Source organism: Taudactylus pleione, unplaced genomic scaffold (assembly GCF_031769625.1).
Source record: "Taudactylus pleione unplaced genomic scaffold, aTauple2 ptg000009l, whole genome shotgun sequence".
NCBI classification, from domain to species: domain Eukaryota; kingdom Metazoa; phylum Chordata; class Amphibia; order Anura; family Myobatrachidae; genus Taudactylus; species Taudactylus pleione.
The window spans coordinates 8,623,438-8,640,007 of NW_028284412.1; the positions used below are offsets into that span (position 1 = coordinate 8,623,438).

Here is a 16,570-nt window from a genome sequence, read left to right on the forward strand (position 1 = left end):
TGTCACTTTTCCACTGTTGAGTCATTTACATTTCTTAAATGAAGCTGCTTTTGCTGTATCCTTACATGGTAAACTGCAAATACCTTTTGCATGTCTGTCCCACACTGGAAAGCATATGCAGTTCCAAAGAGAAGCTGTCCCTTTAATAAGGAAAGCCTGCCTTGAGGCATCCCATTACAAAGAAATGAGCGACGTACTAGAACTGGCAGCCTAACTATATAAAGCTTGAGCTGACTGCATGTGCTCAGCACTCACAGGCTTCTTACCAAGCATCCCTCTAATTCAGTCACCTTACTCCTGGATGAAACTTTTCACAGAGGACAGTCCAGTAGGAGATAAACTGGCTTTAATTCTCTACATCCATCCAATGGATGCTCTTCATATTTGGATGTAATATATTGCAGTGTTCAAGGTAAGCCACTTATCTCATTCAGATAACCTCATATGTTTGAATGAAAACTATGTCCAGATTGAAGTGCAGTAACTTAATTTTAATTCAATCAATGTATTTTTTTATATTCACATCATATTTTATTACACATTTTTTATATTTTTTTTATACACAAAATAATACACTTCACCTTAGATAAGTAAAATATAATAATTGTAATGCCATAATACAATGCTTTTTTCCATCTAGAAACTATTTTTATATTATAAAAAATGAATTAAATATTTACAACTTTTTTTTTTTCATCGTCTTTATTAACTTTACATTATTGGAATGATGTCCAGGTCTTCCTAAAACTTTTAAAAGTCAATGCTTTGTTATTGTAAGATAGACAATTCGGGATTCAAGTGTAAACCTATGATGTTTTTACACTGATGCACTTTTATAGTTTGATAACTGATTGGACCTACCTGGGGCACAGCTGCTATTTATTTAAAGTCCCACTGAAATCATTTTAATTAAAATGATTGGTTTGAAAGAATTGTGGAAGAACATTATTCCTTTGCTGTGTGCTCAGCAGAAGCCCTTTTACTGAAACAGGAGGGTGGCACTAATGCCTCTTTCAAGGCTGGCATTTATATAAAAAGATCAGTCTCACTAGGGAGTGAAGTGGCTGAATGGCTGCTGTACAATTGGTTGATATGAATGACATTTTCAGAATAAAGACTCTGTACTCACCTTCTTTATTACAGCTACTTGGTGCAAATATGTCTTTTGCTCTGTTTGCCAAGTAACAATGATGTCAACCACATGAAACAACTTGTGAAGTTAATTGATGTTTTGCTTGATTCTGTAGTTGATTATTTCATATATTTCAGTTCTAATAGCTGACAACACTCTTTAGAATGTGTGGGGTTTCATTTATTTTTTTAAGAGATTAACTTGATAGCCCAGAGGCTACTTTGCAGAAGTTCTGAACTGCTACAATAAATCATTAAAAAAAAAGTGTTCAGCTACTGTACTTGATGGTGCTTTAAGAATATGAAAATATATGACCTTGGTGATTATTTAGTGACTTCTGTTTCTCTCCTGCTGCTGAGGTCCTGAAATTAACTTCTCCCAATGTTCTCACCATAAACTTCATACAAAGTTTAACAATGAGGATTCCAAAAACTTGTTACCATGCTGGAAGATTAAGGGGTCCATGTACTAAAGCTTGATGAGAGATAAAATTGTGAGAGAAAAAGTATTAACCAATCAGGTCCTAACTGTCATTTTTCAAACACAGCCTGTAAAATGTAAGTTAGAAGCTGATTGGTTAGTGCTTACAATTTTCTCTCTCTCCAGTCTTTGATAAATACCCCCCTAAGTGTTAATAAATGCTACTGTATTACATTTGATACTAGTTAGAATAATAGGATTCCAGGTTTCTACCAACAAAAGCTACAAGCACTGCACAAAAACCAGAGACTGAAAAGAATTTACTATCACACACAATCACTCATTCAAACTTACTGTATACTTGGAAAGTCATCCTTGTGCTGTTGTGTCTGTAGATGTCTCTGTTATAGCTAACTGGTCACTCAGTGGAATGCAGCCAAAATAATCTTTAGCATTCATTTTTTCCTAAAGCATTTTGTGTTCCTTTTGAAATAATTTTGCAATGTATTAACCAAACTTGGGCACACCTGCTGCAATTAAATTTGTGGGACTGTTAATGTACTGGATCATATTTATACAGGTTTATCTCAAGCCTTTGAAGTTAATTAGTACATCTAGCCTGCAGTCTGTGCTGCTTTGTGCTGAATATTTAGATCTGTTAATGCCATTATCATGTTTAAGCTGCAATTTCCTTTCCCACATAATGTTAAGAGAACATGTGATTTTACAGCATTTTAAAGGGTTCAGGCTGCCCAAGACTTTACTGTAACTAAACCTTGGTTTGAGTAAGAAACTAGTTTGAGTCATGCAAGCCATACAGAGCACCTCAAAAATTCTTACTCTGTTCTTTACTTTGTTCTGTTCTTGTAACTCCTCTTTTGAAATGATTGCATGCCAAAGAGAAGAGATGGACAGGTCACGTCTGACAAAAATAGGTTTTAAAAATGTGAGCTCTTTTTTTCCCAGGCTGGGTAATGTGAGTGACAAAGCAAAAAGGAATGCCTAATACTAATTTAGGTCAAGGAACTATTAACCATATGAAGCATTAAAAGTAAGTCACTTATAAATTAACCTTAAAGTTCAAGGGTGATCTTCAATTGGCTTGAAGTGGTGACGGCTGATTTAGGTGCCTGGGCACTGTTGGAATGGGGTTTGATAGATCTACTAGAGTCATTTTCTACAATGTCTTAACATTCAATTTGGGTGTGATGAAAAACATATGGCAGACGTTATTTAGAGGTAGCTGCACTTTAGTTCAGTTCTTTGTTCAGTCTCCCACATAATCTTATTCTTACACTATAAAATCTTAATGCTCACTAAAGTGTGTAGAAGCTGTTGGTATATGAAGCAGCAAGGCTAAGGAGTGTGACTACGATTTGAGGAACAAGTAAGCTACCATCTCTGTTCAGCTGATGGACCCAGTGAGCTGAACTGTCATTGCTGTTGCCATCTCTGTTCTTCTTCTGTACCCATTAAGAATATGAGCTTTATGCAGAGGGAGTAGTACTGTATGCCAACCGTTGTAGTGTATCCTGCATAAGTTCATTCTGCACATGCCAAGATCAGTGGGCACTCACAAATGTGACCATACAGGATAACTCTAATTCTTTATCTCATCTTCTACCTCAAGTACTTCAGACTCCTCTTATCTGGCTCTGTCTCATACCCCACATGTACAGTACCAGCTTTCATCTATTCTTAAAGCTGGAGCAAGATTGATATTACTTTCTAGCCAGCACACAACGGACAAACCTTCTACAATACTTGCGGGTAAATTTACTAAGATGGGATTTCTATTAAGAATTGATGTTGCCCATAGCAACCAATCAGATTCTACTTCTCATTTATCTAGCACTTTCAACAAGATAATACCTGGACTCTGATTGGTTGCTATGGGCAACATCACTTCTTAATAGAACTTCCATCTCAGTAAATTTACCCATTAGTCTCCAATGCCAGGTTTCTTGGTTTCACCCTTAACTTCTCACTCTGCTTTACTCCTCACATCCAGTTTGTAGGAGTCCTGTATCCTTCATCTTCAAAATATTTCTAGAATGGTCCCCAATCTTACTTTCAACCAAAGCTCATATCCCCTACAACCCACCAGCCTATTCCCTCTAAAATCCATCCATTCTCTTCTCTCCTGGATTCACATCTGCCACACCACTCTGCAGATCTTGTCTCTGCCTCCCTGTATCCTCCAGAATTAAGTACAAATTGCTCACATCTCACATAGCCTTCAGCAATACCCTTATTTCATATATCATCTTGTGAAATATTCTCCTTCTTGCTATATTGCCTCTACCATTGACCCACTCCTTGGCTTCTCTCTGATAAATATTTTTCATGCCCTAGTACAAATCTATTCCAGTACCACAATCCACTTGTGAAATCTCTACCACACCAGATCAGTCCCTCCTTCAGTCTCCAAATCTTTAAACACATACTGAAAACTCACCCAATACTCTACTGTCCCCAAACATCTGGTGACAATACAATGACACCTTAGATTTCTGGTTGTGATGCCATAGGAACTCCAATTGGTATGCAGTCGGGAAGCCGGCGGACCTAATCCCGACAGCCGGCTTCCTGACTGCTTAATCCTGGCGAGGGTTAAATGACAGGTGTCTAAATCTAGATGCCTGTCATTTTATCAATGCCAGGAGACTGGCACCCGGCATTCCAATCGAAGGGACGCCGGGCGCCGAGCGTGGATAGCCATGCGGGGGGGAGGGTTAGGTTTAGGGTTCCCGAGGGGACTTAGGGTTAGGCACCACCCCTTGGAGGTTAGGTTTAGGCTAGGGGAAGGGAGGGTTAGGCACCCCCAGGGGAACTTAGGGTTAGGCAGCCCCCCGGAGGACTTAGGTTTAGGTGGCGGGGAAGGAGGGGTTAGGTTTAGGTACTTAGAGGAGGGATTAGGGTTAGGCACTGGTGGGGAAGTTTAGGGTTAGGCACCCCTAAGGGAGGGGTAGGGTTAGGGGGTAGAATTAGGTTAGTCAATACTTACCTTAGGATGATCGGGATTTCCTCCTCTGCTGGGATGCCGCTGTCAGGATTCCAACCGCCGGGCAGAGGTCCGGTGGTAAATCATACCAATTCCCTCCAATTTTCCCTACTGTTGTCTATGGTCCATTGGTTCGCTATGGGAGGTGTAAAGAATCAGTCAGTACCAGTAGACTATTTCCATAACTCTGGTTGATGAATGATCAACACTACATCAGAGTGCTCAGAGCTCCCAGAATAGTTGCAACTTTAGCAAGTAAAGTCTATGCTATGCCTACCTGTAATTCCTCTTAGCCTTTGACGCAATCATCCCAGGGAGTAATCTGACACTATTACAGATTTAGCTCTAAATAAACAAGATGGGGAACAAAACTATTTATTTTTCTTTCTACAATTTTACAAAATGGGGCAAGTCGCCCCTGTTTAGTAGGAATGCTGGGGCCAGGGTCTGCGCCTTCCAACACAGACTTCTTGTCCCTGACTGATAGTCCCATTGCCCATTCTGAGTAAGCTTAAGCTTACTCAGATGGATGATGACTGTGGCCATTGCTACCTTCGGTGATTCCATTTTAGACGCAGCACTCGGATCTGCAATGCTGGCAGGAGGTATCTTTTGTCATCAGATGCCTACTGCTACATTAGCATATGTTAGCATTGCTGCTGCATCCAAAGATTCAGCGGCAATGCTAGCAGCATCCATCTCTTAATACACATTTCCTGTTGTTTTGTAGGATACCAGAATGCAATAAAGACCCCTGATGAGCCCAGGTAAAAATATAACAACCAGATGGTTGTAATTTTATTTCCATGGGATAAACTAAGTTACACATGAGCTATCTCATGCCATCAGGTAGCTTGATATGTCTCCCCATTTGGATGATATGTAGACAGCATCTACTGGTTTAGAGAGTGATTAGCTATCCATGGGGTCATCCTTTCACTCCCAGTAGGAAAATAAAGTTGTACTAGGGCCAGGGAAAACATCATAATTGAAGTCAGAATCCCTGATAAGTAACAACAATGTGTTGCTACACTTCCCTCATCCTCTCAGTTATGGAATGGGAGCAGACTTCATGCTCACTGTAAAAGGAATCCATTTTCTGCAGTAGGGAATAACTGTTATGACCATGTCTGCCTGAGAGGGGTAATGATAGTTATGTCCACTTCAACTAATGGGTTAATTGGCAGAACCCGGCCTTTGATCACACAGAAAGTGACCATGAAGTGATTGGTTCAAATGGTCAGATCAATTGAGGCTGTATTAGTGTGTCCACTGCCAATTTCAGTGCTTACACACAGTGCCAAGTTATTGTTATAATTTAACTCTATTTTCCATAAGGCATTGAATGGAATCTGATTTAGGCTGATCAGATGTTGATTGGCATACTTATTCAATATAGGCTGAAACATCTCCTTGTGACCAAATTAAGGTTACAAATACTGTATCACTTACTAAATTGCCAAGTGTATAGATAACTTAACAGATACCAACAAATTATTTGACAAAAGCATAAATATTACTTGAATAGCCTGGGAATAAAGATTATAACTTTTATACATGCCCTACAATAGGGGTCACTTCTGGAATTGTAAAAAACTATGATTGCATATTGGAGGTGGTTCTGGTAATGAGAATATAACATTTCCTTTCAAAGAAATGCCTTTTGTTCAGTTTAGTCTAATCAATATATAGGCACATGCATAGAAACACAGTTTATGTAAAAGGTGGAATGTAAAATTGTGACACATTATTGTCATAAGTTATATAATACAAATAGTAAACAAGTGGCAAGTGTTACTTAGTTATGAAGCTATAAAACCTTCTAAAACCCACAGCTATATGTAAAACCTTAATTTGGCTATTTAGACATACATTGGAGGAGAATAAAAATAGCAACTCTTACAAGTTTAACATCTCAATCACCAATCCTTCCATTACTGCTACCTACAACCTTTCCCTCTCCTCCTCATTTCCTCTTTCAATTTACCACCTCCCCCTCTTATATAAATGGTCAGTCCCTTGACCTGGCCTTCTCTAAACTATCTACTGTATCCAACTTCAACAACACCCCCCTCCATCTCTCTGACAATCACCTCTTCACCTTTAGCATTACTATCTCCCCTACATCATCACTCTATTCTAAGACCATTTTGACTTAGCAGAATATTGATGCATTTGATGACCCCACCATCTCCTCTATAGACACTTTTCCTCACTCACTCTCTCCTACCCAGCCCAAGCTGTTTCCCACTATGACCATGCACTCACTACTGCCTTTGACTCTGGTGCCCTAGCTTTTACCATTAATCTATTACATTTCCTTTCAATACCTAGTACTGTACTTTTACCCATTTTATCCAAAAGTACTCTGGCTTTGTTCATCATTTCTCGAGGAAATTGCTTTGACTTGTCAACTTTTTCAACTTCAAATTCATTCTCTAATCCTATAGAGAATAGAATATCTCTCACTTGATAAACAGTCCTACTTCAAAGCCCTCATCTCTTCCCAGTCCTTCAATCCTCGCTGCCTCATTGCTATCTTCAACTCCCCTCCTCTTTAGTCCTCTTGATTTGGCCACCCACATTTACCTCAAAAATTAAGTCCATCTACCATGACTTCTCAACCATTCAAATTCTACCTCATACTCTCGCCCGCCCACTGGGGCTTCCAACCATGTACTCCTCCTCACCTATCTCCAGGGCTGAAATCCATACACTCCTTTTCACCTCTCCATCCTCAACATTCCCCTTTTACCTCATCAAATACCCATCCATTGGTCTCTCCCATCTGAAGAATGCCCCTACTCTGCCCAACTGGTCAACTTATTTTTCTCCTCTGATTTATTTCCCCCATCCTTCAAATTCACCATGGTCTCCCTCATTTGATCCCTCCTCCCACTGTAACTACTATCCCATCACTTTCCACCACTTTTTCTCTGAACTTCTTAAGTGGTTAGTCTACAAATATCTTGCCACTTTCCTTACCATCCATCCCTCCTACACCAACTCCAACCTGACTTTTGGTCTCTTCATTCCACTAAACCCTCACTAAGGTCACTGATTACCTCCTCTTGGATACCTTGCAGTCTATCAGACTCTGTATCTCGTTTGACCCCATACTTGTCCAACCCTTCCTTCTCAATATTTATACCCATCTCTACCTCCATTCAGTTCCATTCCTCATAATGCCATTTCCACCTCAACAATATTTACAGAATCAGAACTCTGGAAGCTACTAAAACTATTATTCATGCCCTCATCATTTGTCACTTAGAATACTTATCTCTGACCTCCAAAACTACTACTTCATCCCTCTTCAACAATTCTCTACACTCTAATGCACTTTCCATCCTTGTCACTTCGCCTCTGCAGGATCCCACTGCCAGCTGCTCCACTGGTTCCTTATATCATTCAGAATCTTCTCTCTTACCTATAATATTCTGAAACATATCTCTTCTTCCTACATCTCAAGCCTCATTTCCTCACATACTTTTTCCCCCTCCCTTCACTCTGCTAATGACTGCCACCTCGCCACCTTCCTGATCACCATTCTCGCATTCAGGATTTCTCCCAGGCTACTTTCTACCTCAGAAAAGCCCTCCCATTAAAGGATAATGTCTTCTCTACATAATTATGCTAATTGCACCCTGTAATTAAATATTTATGTGAAATTCTTAACTTGTTTGTACTAGTCTGTACTATTGTACCTTATTGTCAGTTTTTTTGTCCTTGGACGGCTTAGGGAACCCTGGATGCATAATTAAAGATAATAATTAAAAATAAATATTACTCCAATCAAGAGTGTCACACCCAATCATTGGTATGGAGCTGTGACTAACCAATTATGTGCTCCATTCCAGTTTGGAATACCTATTATGAAATTTATTAAAGAACATAAAATTGTGCACAAAGAGTGACACACTAATCTGTGCAGTGCATCTGCTAAGCACACTGATGAGGAGGGGGTCTACTTTAAACTTCTATTTTGGCCCAAGTTTGCTCCATTTATGATCTTGTTTGTAGACATGATTCTTGGTAAATTCCTGTGTTATATTCCTATCTATGGAATGTACTTGTGAGTTGTTTCAATGGTGTATTTACCTCTATTTATTATTTGTGTGTTTGGTCGTGTTTTGCAGATAGAATAATTTTTTTACACCCAAATTTTTCTTTGGTAAATCTCCCTGTTTGAAAATCAGGGGAAACACGGCAGGTAATGCAATCTCGCACAGACACAATTCTTAGTAAAAATACCCATATGGACATGGGACTTCAGTTCATATGGACAGGGCTAAAACTAGGATTTCTGTCACCCGGGGCAAGGCAATAATTTCACACCCATGTTTTGATATTATTGATTATTGTTGTTTTACTGCCCTCCTAAACCCCTTCTCTATATTTATAATAACTGTACCTGCTCATTAATAACAGCACAGAAAACCCTTCTCACCCTCTCTACTCACAGCCTCCCTCTGCACAGCCCTCCTCTGCACAGCCCTCCTCTGCACAGCCCTCCTCTGCACAGCCCTCAGCACAGCCCTCCTCAGCACAGCCCTCCTCAGCACAGCCTCCCCCTGCACAGCCCTCCTCAGCACAGCCTCCCCCTGCACAGCCTCCCCCTGCACAGCCTCCCCCTGCACAGCCTCCCCCTGCACAGCCTCCCCCTGCACAGCCTCCCTCAGCACAGCCTCCCTCAGCACAGCCTCCCTCAGCACAGCCTCCCTACTGCACAAGCCCCCCTCTGCACAGCCTTCCTCAACACAGCCTCCTCACTGCACAGCCTCCCTCTGCGCGGCCCTCCTCATCACAGTCCCTCACTGCACATCCTCCCTCTGCACAGTCATCCTCATCACAGGCCCTCACACCACAGTCCCTCACTGCACAGCATACCTCAGCACAGCCTCTCTCTGCACAGCCCTCCTCATCACAGTTGCTCACACCACAGTCCCTCACTGCACAGCCTTCCTCAGCACAGCCTCCTCACTGCACAGTCCCCTCACAAAACAGCCCCATTCCTCTCCCTGCCAGCAACATCAAACTTATCTGCCGGCTCCTGCACAGTGGGAGACTGGCGGCGGCAGCGGTGGATTGGCGGTGGTGGCAGCGCCATCATTAGTGTGGTGCTCTAATCGTAATAGGCAGGCCGGCTAATGGCTCCTTGGCGCAGGGCAATGTGGGAATGGACTGGGAGAGACATCCTAGTCCCAAGAGATACTACAGTAGATGGGGGAGACGGCTGACCAGAAGGGACAGGCAGCAGCAAGCTGCCACTGCAATGTGTAATGGAAGCGGTTCACCTGGCAGAGAAGGAGCCGGGCGCATTGCTACTGATAATTTTGGCACCAGACCAGACATCAGTGCCCCTAAATCCTGCGCCTGGGGCACGTGAGCCCCAGCCCTCCCCTTGTTGCAGCCCTGATATGGCAATGTAATACTAACTATCAACCGATATTTGCTATATGGTATAAACTTGTTCCGGAGTTTTACCCTCCACCAAAGTTTAAGACTCACTCGATATGCAAATTCATATTTGCAGAATTTATAATACATACAGTAAATAGTCTTCAATCAAAGATGGTCAATTTATTCACAACAAATTTATGGGGTATGTTTGCAGAACTTGTTGGAAATTCTGGCCACAAGATTCAAAGGGCAGTTATATTAACTGCAAAACTAGGAGTATTTTGCATTTAATATTATTGCCCTTTTAAATCCCATGACCAGAACTGCTGAATGGCTTTTCAAAGTCGCTCTTATTAATAAAAAGAAAAAAGAACCTGATGTGGAAAGTTTTAAAATGTAGCTTAATAAAATCCTTTAACACTTGTAGCATTTCATGTGCATACACATTTTTATCCACTTTACTAGTGCTATAGAGAACATTGCATATAAGTTGGATTAGTTCCACAAATGCCTACAAGTGATATCACTTGGGCATGAAAAGCAGTATTAACTTTATTTACACAGCTGATCCATCCTCCTATTCTGACCATGCTTTGTAAACTCAATATATACAGTAGCAGAGTTACAACTGCCTAATCTTCCTTTTATAGCCTATTACTGTTTGCTAAATGTGTCAGAAACATACTTGAAATGCAGGAGAATTGTATATATGTACAGCTTACAACCATAGCATGCAAAGTGTGACATTAAACATATTGGTACAGTAAGTTACAGATGCAGAGGATGTCTGCTTTGCTTAAAATAACGATTTGTGACACCCACTCAAAAAACTAGAATGAATTTCTGAGAAAAGGGAATTTATATGTGAAAAGGAATTCTTTAAAAAGTATATCTGCCACTTGTAACAAAATATAGCAAGTGAAAATGGAAAAGTAACTTGACAGATGAAAATCAAAAAGCTGGCAGGAAAGGTAAGCATCTGGATGTGTTGTTAGTTTTAACCCAGTAGCACCTTCCAGGAATGTCTTTTCTTTCCTTTGTAGTAAGCAAAAAAGTTTCCTATTATAGAGATGCCGAAATTATTCTGTTCAGTTTATGGCCAGGCTTGCAGAATTACTCGATTTAACAGTTTAATGAATTTTCAAGGGAAGTTTGATTTTTCAAAGGAAGTTGGCTTTGACAGAAGGTGTTTGCCCACTTTCCATACTAATTAAAATCATATATGAACATTTCAGTAACATATTGAGGCCAGTTCCATTCATATTCTACGTCTAAAGGAAAATATTAAACTTGCCTACTGTACATGACATACTTTTTATAGAAAAATGTATTTCAGTTACAGTAACTCTAAAACACTGATGGGTTCCACACTATAGATAGACAGTAAAAAGGTCGACAATGTCTAGACAGATACCAGATGTTAGACAGTCAATAGGTCACCATGTAAGAAAGTCGACATATACAAATGGTGGAAATGGCCAAACGGTCAACATGCAAATGGTCAACATAAAAATGGTCAGCACTTTTTTTTTTTTAGGGCTAGGCACTTACTGGCGGGTTCGCCACACCCCAATGGTTAGTGTTAGGCACCAGGAGGGAGGGTTATGGTAAGGGTGAATGTGTTGATCATCTTCATTTGACCCTGTCAACAATTTATACCTGTCAACCTTCTTACATGTCAACCTTTAGTGTGGACCTTTTGTCCCAGTCGACCTGACTGTCTAACATCTGGTGTTTATCTAGACACTGTCGACCTTAATCCACACCCAACACTGATACTTTGATGCAGATTCAATTAGCCGCAAATTGCTTTGGGAATTTTTCCATGTATTGTAGTTAGGCACCTTTTGTTTGTAGTTCCATAGACTATAACAGGGACAGACTGGAGCTGTATATCAACCATGGCAGTCCACCATGCAATTCCATGCAGAGGAGGGCGTAGTAAATGCAAGGGGGCATGCCGCGAGTCACGTGGGCTGGCCTCGCGGCACGCCCCTGTCTCTTTTTGGCCCAGCACAGCCGCCGCTGACCCATACATGCCTCCACCCCTTCCAGCTCTGTGAAATCTTAATGATTTTGAAGCGTTAGGTGGAGGGTGGGGGTCTTTTCCTTCACCCCCTCCTTGAGCCAGTCCTCAGGCCATCGGCCTTTCTGGCATATGCCAGAAGTGCTCGCTGGCCAGTCCGGCCCTGGACTACAAGCAGAATCTGCCTTCTGCAGTTAATGTGCAGAAGCCATTGGGACCCATTCCGGCAGCTTCCAACTAATTCAATCCGGCAACTAATTCAATCTGCTCCATAAAATGGATGCAGTCAGGAAGCCGACGGTCGAAATGCCGACCGCCGGCTTCCCGACTGTAAAATCCCGGCAAGGTACTAATGACAGGCTTCGAAACCACAACCCCTGTCATTAGACGTACGCCGGGAGCCATGCGGCTAGCGGTATTACATACTGATTCCCCAAAAAAGTACAAGTTGTTACAGTATGTACATAAGAAAGAATCAGGCACCTCTAGGGCAATAATATGATGAAGACATCCAATGAGGTGACACAGAAACACATACCATAAATAAATACTTCCAGGCTGATCTGCTATAAATCAGGAATACTTCCAACCCAAATTGTTCAAAATGGATCTGCCTCAACCCCGAGCATCAACAGGTATCTGTCTAAGAATTAGAAATAAAATGGGCCAACCATAGTGCAATAACATTTCAAACATCTTTTGATAATTAATTTCACTTAATATGTCTTTAACAAATTGTGTTAATATGTACCTTAAATTATAGCTGTGTCCCCACCTCTCCCATGTCACAATCACACATGGGACACAGGGACAGACAAACAGATGCACACATGGGATACACATGGAGCAGACAGACATACACATATTGGAGACTCATGGGACAGACAAATTTACACTAACAGGACCCAGTAGTGTAGTAAGTGATCCAGACAGATGCACTAAGTGCCCAATGGACAGATTTCATCCAACTAAAGCTGGGTACAAAATATATATGATCTATTGTCCAATATATCACTCCAACACATATCAGAATGTTATATTGCACACATCGTATAGTGTGTATGTCCAATACATCATTCCCAGACGCCATTCATCGCTCCGTTCCTTCTGCTGTGCGGCAAGTTAGATGGGATGATGCAATGTATGATGTGGTGCACATTGTGTAGTGTATACACAGGACCGCACATACTGTAGTGTACAGGAGAAACCATTAATTGTATACATTGTGTGTCATTCCAAAGACTGCTTGTACGCTCTGTGTTCTGTGATTTAGTGAAATTGGAACGACCATCGCATTGTTTATTACATTGTATAATGTGTACCCAGCTTTAGCCACCAGTGAGATGATATTCAGAAATAATCTTGGCTCTCTTAGGGGTAAATTGACTAAGTGAGAGTTTTTAGAAGTGGAGATGTTGCCCATATCAACCAATAACATTTTAGCTCTTTTCTTCTAGAAAATGCTAGTTAAATGTTAAGTAGAATCTGATTGGTTGCTATGGGCAACATCTCTACTTCTAAAAACTCTCACGTTAGTAAATATACGCCTCAGACTGAGCAATGAGACAGGTGGCTGGGTTTAGCCATTTATTAGCAAAGAAAAGTTTTTTTATTCTTATTATTATCATCACCTTCAATGAGAAAGTTTTGAATTCTATAAATCGGCCGATACAAATCTATGGCTAGAGGTAAACACGCAACATGAAAGTATAAAGTGTAATATTCAGTCCAATGACAGGTATATATGTTTTTTTAAAGTGTAGCATGGTTACCCATAAAAGTTATCCTATACATAATATCCAGTCAGTATCCTCTGTAATGGAATAGCGAAGGAGATTGTCATTGGTATGCAGTCATATCACTAACTATCACTGATATTTTACTTTGAAGTGGCAGAGCACTCAGAATAAAAATGCCACACATAACAAGAATAGTAAGAGTAAATCTAAAGAAAAAATAGGGTTCTGACACCTGTCTACAACTGAGAATAAGATCATAGCCAGTATTTGTACTCGGCAGTGCAACTATTTTCAGATGCAGCCAGAAGATTAAGACTATACAAAGAGAAAACTATTTTTCTAACCTATAGGGGGAGATTTATCAAAGAGATAAAGTACCAACTAATCAGCTTCTAACTGTCATTTTACAGGCTGTGCTATAAAAATGACAGAAGCTGATTGGTTGGTACTTTGTCTCTCTCCACTTTAGATGTCTCCAAGATTTGATAAATCTCCCCCATTATGAGTGAAACGTTACATTGACTGAGCAGTAAAATAAAATTAAGTTCTCAGTTCAGAAATTATTGGGTTCCAAACTAGTACGTAATGTCTTTAGATATGTTTTATTACTATTTAAAATTATAAGCATGCCAAATGTAATTTAGTTAGAAACATGGATAATAAAATAGCGTGGGTAGGATACATCTGCTCAATGATAGAGTACAAATTTGCATACATATCTATTAAGCTACATATGGCATCAAAGCAGATAAATATACATTTATTTGCATTTTATTCTATTTGAACTGAGCTGTGGTGACCTTAACTTAATTTTTAATTTATTTTATTTCCAGCCACCCTTTCCTAGAAACTGATGTAATTTGCTTGCAGAATTTAGTTTTAAACAAACTGACATTTTAAGTGGCATAATGCAGGACAAGGGTTATCAGATTTACAAATTAATGAGGTGCTGGTATAAAATCCATGCTACAATACTATACAGCAGTGTTTCATGTGTATATTTATAATTATCCTTGTTAAAGTGTAGGTCTGGTAATCCTATATCCTATATAGTCACTCCAGAAACCAGAAGTAAGAAGCCAGGATATTCTATTCCCAGCACATGCTCAAGTTTCTTAGAATAACAGCATACTTTGTCTGGTTCTGCCAGGAGGTGCTACACAATACACATACAGTACAACACAGCAGTAGACACAAGCTCGTGTTAGTGAATTGTACAGCCTGAGGGTTCAGGGGTAAAATCCACAAGGTTAAGACATATTAGCAGCAAATCAATTTATCTTACTTTATCGTGCTTTGTGTTCTGAAAGCAGCCCCACTTCATTACAAGGGTTATAACGACTAACAGATGATGAATTTTGTTGGCACCAAGGGCACAAGTGCCTCAAATATTTAAGGTATATTTAAGCAGTCATAAGCTTTCTCTTTTTCCAAGCCTCTCAAGCGCTAACCAACAAGAACTGAGCTGATACATATTTTATGACTTTATTACAGGAAGTGCAAAAAGTAGCATTGTTGAAAAAAAAAAAGTATCATATCATAAATGTACTGTACTAAATCCAGACAAATGATCTAAATAGGTTTGGACATATGGCATGTAATAGAATGCAAATGAAATACCTTTAGACATAGAAAATGCAAATAAGCCATTTGAAAAGGAGTATAGATTTCTGGGTGACTAAGGACATATAACAAATGTCTCTCTTACTGGGTTCTAGAGCATCACATATGAATATGCTAATGCAGAACATCCAGATACAAACAGAGGGCCTGATTCAGACCCGCTCGCGAGCGCTATGCCCAGTGCGCATGACTGAGCCGGCTCCGTCGTGTGCATGCGCGAGACCCGGATAGCGACGGGCAAACCGTCGCTCCAGGTCTCGTACCAAAGGGGGCGTGCTGTCGATGTTGAGTGACAGCACACCCCCTTTGGTGGGCAGGCCGGGGGAGTAGCTGCTCAAACGGAGGCATTCCCATGTGAACACCTAGATTGGGGGCGGCCACACTGACATCACGAGTGATGTCAGTGGGAGAGATTTCGGCTCTGTGAGAGCCGAAATCTCTCTGGGACTTGCGGCAATGAGATCCTACCACAAGGGTCTTGTCGCAAGCCTGATGGTTGCGATGGTCTTGACCATCGCGACCTTCTTCCTGGCCGCTTGCTATAGCTGTGGGCGGTCACCCACAGCTATGCGAGCGGCCAGGAAGCCGCTCTAAAAAACAGGAAGGCTGGCCCTGATTCAGAGCGAGCGCTCTGTCAGAGTGTCCGGCTCTGAATCAGGCCCAGACTGTTTCTGCCTTGTTTAACCTTCTCAGTGCAGGATAGGTTGATCTGGTCAATATGTGAAGAGAACCCTATCTGTCCATGGGTTTCATCAGGGTATTCTGGACTGGTTTCTTCCCACAGTCCAAAAACATACTGGTAAATTAATTGGATCATGCCAAAAATGTGTATGTTGTAGGAAATATAGTCTGTAAGCTCCAATCAAGCAGTGACTGATGTGAATGGTAACCTAGAACAGCAACTCAGTGCACCCAAGATGGCTGCCTCATTCTTTACAATAATGAAAACTGCATCGAGTCCTATTGGGAGAAAGGTGTAATATAAGTAAAGAACAGTTATTATACAGATTGTCACAAGTAATGCTCACTGGGCCGTGCTGCTTAGCATAAGGCAGGACTGGATCAAGGTTTGTGGGGTTCCAGGTCAACAGTCAATATGATATACTGGTAATGTTAATAAAAGTATAATGTGTAAATATTCCCAGCACAAAAAACGCCCTGTTGTGCCCACAGTTCACTTTATGCCACACTGAAACTCCAGGTCAAATATGCCACATTTTTAC

At 40.8% G+C, this 16,570-nt stretch overlaps 1 protein-coding gene across 4 annotated transcripts in view; it reads left to right on the top strand.

Moving 5' to 3' along the window:
* Window positions 1-262: 262 nt before the first annotated feature.
* Window positions 263-16,570, top strand: part of TNC (tenascin C) — a 127,735-nt gene continuing 111,427 nt past the window's right edge. For all 4 annotated transcript variants that reach the window (XM_088467110.1, XM_088467117.1, XM_088467121.1 and 1 more), the window contains exon 1: window positions 263-412. The gene's annotated coding sequence lies outside the window, so the exon portion shown is untranslated. The remainder of the gene's footprint in view (window positions 413-16,570) is intronic.